The sequence below is a fragment of the Corvus cornix genome, chromosome Z, assembly GCF_000738735.6.
Source record: "Corvus cornix cornix isolate S_Up_H32 chromosome Z, ASM73873v5, whole genome shotgun sequence".
NCBI lineage: Eukaryota > Metazoa > Chordata > Aves > Passeriformes > Corvidae > Corvus > Corvus cornix.
This window is the reverse complement of record NC_046357.1, coordinates 24231544-24237543: the sequence shown is the minus strand read 5'-3', so window position 1 is coordinate 24237543 and position 6000 is coordinate 24231544. Positions and strand designations below refer to the sequence as shown.

General features: G+C 46.4%; 1 protein-coding gene across 1 annotated transcript in view; it reads left to right on the top strand.

Annotated features, from left to right (window-relative positions):
• Positions 1–873: 873 nt before the first annotated feature.
• The window catches only part of IQGAP2 (IQ motif containing GTPase activating protein 2), a 109566-nt gene continuing 104439 nt past the window's right edge, over positions 874–6000 (top strand). Inside the window, 1 exon segment of the mRNA XM_039567604.1 lies at positions 874–1023. The gene's annotated coding sequence lies outside the window, so the exon portion shown is untranslated.

The following is a 6000-nucleotide window of genomic DNA, read 5'->3' as shown; positions in this document are numbered from 1 at the left end:
TAAGGATAAAAAGCAGTGCCTAGAACTTAACTAGGTATTGAGAAGGGTGGCAAAGATACTGAAGGAAATTAAGAAGCCATACTATAGAGGCAAGATTTTTTTCTTTTTTCGTCTGGCCTCATGGAACCCGCAAAGAAAATTACTTTTCTTTAAATGAAAAGGAGACCCAACAGACATGGAAGGGTATAGGCCACAAACGCGTTCAGGGACAGAAAAACGAATTGTTGACCTCGCAGGTAAAATTTGATCAGTGGGAAGGAACTGGATGAGGCAAGAGGGGCACCTCAGAATGCTTTTACCTGCATTACCTGACCATACCCCACCAAACAGCCTCCAGTGCAAACGCAAGGCTACAAAAAACGCTGGCGTTTGTTGGTTTGTCTGGGCTTGGCTTCCGCAGCCCAGCCAAAGCCGCAGCCAAAGCAGCACCTCCGAGCCCGGGAGCCGGCCCTGCCCAGCCCAGAGGGAGCAAGCGAGCCTCGGGGCGAGTTTGGGGGGCCCGCACTCGCGGCGGACGCGTTCCCCCCGCAGCGAGGGCGGCTGGCTCGGGCTGGCGGCACCGCCCCGCTCGCTCCCGGTGGGTCCCGCCGTGATCCCGGCGCCGGGCAGCGGCGGCAGGTAAAGACAGGACGATGCCGTGCGCAGGCGGGGAGCTCCGAGCCTCATCTGCCCTGTCCTCCGCTCCGAGCCCCGGCGGGATCCCGGCCCGGGTCTACCCCCGCGGGCGGTGGGTGCGGGGCCGGCGGGGCCCCCACCCCGCTTTGTGCTGCCGCTCGCACTTTGCGGCGCGGCGGGACTGGAATTCCGGGCGCCCGAGGCAGCCTCGCCTCCTCTTCCTTCCCCACCTCCTTCTCCTCCTCCTCCTCCTCCTCCGGAGCGGGGCGCGTGATGGCGGCAGCCGCTGTAGCGGAGGCGAGCAGCGCCGGCAGCAGCAGCACCGATACCTCCAGCACGGGCGAGGAGGAGAGGATGAAGGCGGCTCTTGCAGACCTGCGACGGCGATGGGGATGGCTTCGTCAGCAGGTAGCGGACAGCGGGAGGCCGGCCTCTTTGCTGCTACGGAGCCGTCCCGTCCTTCCCCCCCCCGCCCCGCGTGCCCCGGCGCTCAACTTGTGGGCGACTTGGAGCAGTTGCGGGAGCGCAGCCCCGCCGGGTGCTCTGCGGCTCCGCCCCGCTCCCGCCGGCACCGGGGAGCTCCGGCGGGGCCTCGGCGCCGAGAGCTTCCCGGGACAGCGGGCGAACGCTGCCCGCAGCACTTCCACGTCCGCCGGGGCTGAAAGGTGACGCCTCCAACCTGGTTTTTTATCACCTCGTGCCCCGGGGCAGGTGGTTTTTGCAAGTAAACACACAAAAAGCCGGTCGTAGGTAATCTAGGAGAAAACTCGTACTGTTCTCCCGGATCCTATGATTTTGGTTGTCAGTACGGTACACAGTTTCGTTTAAATTCCTCTGCTGGTCCGCAGAGAGTTTGAGGAGTGTCACCCAGGCTGGTATTTTGGTGTGGAAGGGTGAGCATGTACATTGGCAGGAGATAGTTGGAAATAAGCCACAGTGGAAATTTGATGTGTTTTGGTCAGGAGTTGGTTTTGTGGCAGTGGTATTTCTGAGCTCTCACGCCATCATTTAAAAAATACCGAACTTCAAGAGGTGGGATTTGCCAGAGGTGCTGGAAACTTGCGTTTTCAAAATGAAACTTACGCTATTGCATGCAATTAGTAAGTGCCTCTAGAGAACTGGGTGATGAGCGGGAAAGACTCCACTACTGGAATAAGGAGTAAAGTAGGCACGTTTATTCCAGCGCTGGGACGCATGGGGGATAATTCCTCCAAAGTCATGCGTGCCCACAGCTGCATTCAGCTTGGTACGTATCGGGTTACGAGTCCCATATTCATTGAGTTTCCCAATACGCCGATACATATTCATTGCCTAGCCCCGCCCAGCCTCGCCTCGTATTACAATGAGCCCAAAAGTCATTTACATCCGCGTTGTGCTTGCACAGTGTTGTCTGGTGGTCGTGGGCAGGGGTCTCCGAGATGAAGTAAGAGTCTTCCTCAGATGAAGTAGAGGGTCTTCTTCATGCTGAACTTTTCACCTTTCCTCCCTGTGCATGCTCTTTATGCCCCTGGGCTAAGTCCAAACTTCGAGACTGGTTTGAGTTAGTTTTAGGTTAAAAACAGGATCTTTGGTCAAGATTCCTTCCCTTTATCAATAGTCTCCTATCTTCTTATCCTGCTTTGGTAGGCACAATAAGTGTCGGGCAAGCGGTATGCATTGCTTCTAACAACCCCTTCTTAGTAAATCATTTAATCTCGGCTCCCCCATGCCCCTGATTCAAGGGAATTTCTTCAACTGGCCATTTAACCTGTAACCTAAGCATATGACCCCACAAAAAGGCAAAGTAAACTTGAATCCCCACTGCCATCTCTTTGGAGCCAGAAAGGGTCTGAAAATCTGTAACAGCTGGCAGTCACTTTAAAAATAAAGTTTAAGGATTGTGATATTTCTTATCTAAACAGCTCCCTGAACACTTCACGCCCCCCCCGCCCCCCCGCCTAATGATTATTTTGACAGTTGTGGTTCTGAAATATAAACTTAGAAAATGTGTACTTTCCAACCAGTGTGCTAAGACTGCTTCTCTTTCCGTTTGTTTACAGTCTTCATGGAATTGATTCTGATATCTGAAAACTTACAGTGTTCACGTAAAGTGTGCACTGTCTCCTCCGAGCACACTTGCTGATCTGTACTGTGATGTTTTTTCTGCAGTGTAAACTCTCTGTGTATTTATAATTTAAAGATCTTACTCGGGGAATGTTAATGTTGCTGTTCTAGAGTTTCATACAGACGATTGAGAGATGTTACCATGACACAAGCTACCCCTTTCTGATCGACTAATCCACATTCCCTTAGTTTTGTCCCAGGTTTGTAGTCTGTGTTCTTCTAAGTAGGTGTTTCAGAGTGTTGCTTGAAGTACAGTGTTGAAAACTCTAGGATGTGTCTGAGTAGGGACGCTGGATTTCATGAGGAGATGGAAATAAAGCCCGGGGCCTGGGTGGTGGTTGAAAGTCCTTCAGGAGATGGTGGGTTCATTGTTGAAGGTTGCTGATACTTTGCTTCAGGAGGGAGTTGTGCCTTCAAGGCAGAACTGGCCTTTATCAGAGGACACGGTGTTACAAATTACTATCTTACTTTAAATCTCTGTATGTGGTGTATTGGTGCGCAAAGCACGGTCCCTAGACACGTATTTCTCTGTATGTGTGAGAAAGGAGGGAAAGAATATTTAAGAAATGATCTTTTACATGGCTTTACTTCATTAGATAGCCTGGGTAATGAGTTGTGTAAATGGAATGCCTTTCTTGCTTTCTGTAGTTACTCAATCTCACTTATAATCTGTTTTATGGCAGTGGCTGATGCAGGAGAAGACTTGTCCAGTCAGATTTGGATGTCTTTATAGTATGTGCCATCATAGTCGTAGAGCCAACGTGGTCTGATGTATGGACTCACTGTCCTTGTCAAAAGTATAGCAGCTGGGGGTTTGTTGTTGTTTAGAGCCCTAATGTTTAGGTAATTGCATCTTTTTTAATGTCACAAATTAAAATACAGAGAAAAAAGTTACAGCTGCTTTTACACTAAACTTCATCTTGCCACGCTATGCATCCTGTTTGTCTTGCTTCTGGGTTTATTCATAGAGGGTTTTTTTGTTTCATACGGGCCAGTTGCTTGGTTTTCCTGTTCCTTCTTGCCCTGCTTCCTTGGACTTCCCTTCGCTCATCCTTGTGGCCAACAATTTTTTTGCCTTTCTTGCAGCCTCAGTGGAGTTTGGAGGCTGACTTCTGCATGTCACAAGGTCTTTTACAGCGGGTTAAACAATAAGTAAGCAAGAAATGCCCAGACATCTGTATAAAGAGCTGAAGAGATAGAAGCCAGCACTGTAAAATCAGCTCCTTTCTTGTGTACTAGAAGTAGACTTCCCTGTGATCTATAACCTATCACTAGCATAAGCTTTTTAAAAACTAGCTTATTTTCAATGAAATGGGGCTGAAGTTTGCAGTTTTGCAGCGGCTACTGAGTATAAATTTTATCTTTGAAAATTAGAATCCCTTTGTTTGCAGAGCTGAAGCTTGGTCAGTCATTTCTTTGCCTGGCACATGCAGCAGTTTGTTTATAAGATTTCTGTTTCTCCAGCTCCAGAGCTGTTAAGGAAGAGAAGATCTTTATACTTCTTACTCCTTATGCCAGCAAAAGCAGGCATTTTGTGTGTGTGTTTATTTAGTTCATATTGCATGGGGAAAAGAGCTATTTGTATTCCTAATGAAGTAGCATGGTGTCTCAGCTGTGGAAGTGCTTTGTCGTGCATCAAACTGTAATAAACTGCTTCAAGTAATAGCAGGGAAGTACAGGCACAGATGGAGAGGAGGAGCATGTCCTGAGATACTGATTAGTGTTCAGGCTCTCACCTGAGATATTGATTAGTTTTCAGGCTCTAAATAGGATGATATCAAAACAGTAAAGCCTAATGAAGCATGTACCATTGGTGATTATAATCCAGAAGACACTGAGCTAGGGGATATGGAATGCTAAACCGGTGTCTCTGAGTCTTGCATTTACATGTGCATATTGAAATTTTGCAGCTAGAGAAGAGTACTAAGGAAACGCCAGAGCTTTAACTTGTTGGCTTGTACTGAAATGCCTTTTGATTCTTTTGGGGTTAATATTTATTACTTCATTATTTTAACGTCTTAAAATGTTTGGCATTCTTCTGATACTTCTACAACAAGACGTAATTTCACAAGAAGCAACTAACCAACCAACCAACCAACCAACCAAAAAATACTTCCCTGCCCTCCCCCCAACCCCTCGGTTGCAAAGCAGTCCACAGTTAAGGCTGGATTCTGAACGCTTGAGATCAGCTGGATGAGCATTGCTGAGAGCAGAAGGCTCTTAAACACTGTTCCCATCAGAACTTCAGTTTTGCAGCTGTAGCTGGATTCTGTTGTTACTAACAAAGAGCTGTTAACTGAAAAAACAGTAATTGCTTTTCTTTGTTTTATTCTGTTTGCTTTGAAGAACTTCAGAATCTGATGTTACAGTTATAAACATTTTCAATTTCAGAGGGTTGGTGTTTTGGGGAGGACACCTGTGCTTTTTTTTCTTTTTTTCTTTTTTTTTTGGGGGGGGGGGGTGGGGTACAGTCTGCATATGTAGTCTTGAGTGCTGGGTTTTTATGGGTGACAGGCTTAGATTAATGTCTTCTTCAGAAACCTACTTGCCTTGTAGCTTTATTATATATGGATTGTACTGAAATTCCATTTAGCACATAATGAATTTCATCTTCACTGCAGAAGTCACTCAATGGGTTTTGGATTACTCTGTTCTAACGCTGCAAAGTCTAAAGAAGGTAACTTTGAATTTGCAGGAAATACTTCTGCTTTAAAAAAATTAAGGTATGAGCTGTGGAAATAATGGGTGAAGAAAAAATTAATTTCATTATTAAGTTACAAATATGCTAGCTTTCCAATTTTAACTTTTAAGCATGGATAAATAATTTTAGGATTGTGAAGGAGAAAGGTAAAGCTAGTGTTTAGTTCAGATAGAACTTTGTCATCATATTAACAATAGTGGAATGAAGTTCTGTTTGTAGAGTTTGTGTGAAAATGGTGTTGTCTGTGTACACAATTTTTTTTTTATACACTGGGGTGAATGTCTTACAGAAAATCTTGGTAAAAGTAGAGTAAGATGTTAAAAACCCAGTAAACATACTAACTTTGTAATGAGCATATATGTGCTGAATGACTGTGCCTTCTCCAGCCCTGCACAGAAGCAGTTAAAAGAAACTTGTTGGATTTGATTTGTTACCTGAGTGGTTTTAGTGGTACCTTGCTTTAGGAGCTCAAAGCCTTTGCAAGTACAGGCTGATCCTTCCCTTTTTCATGGGTTGTCACAGTAGTAGGACATTCCCAGCTTTCTTGCTGAGTGTATTTTGGCACCCCCTCAGTGTTTCTG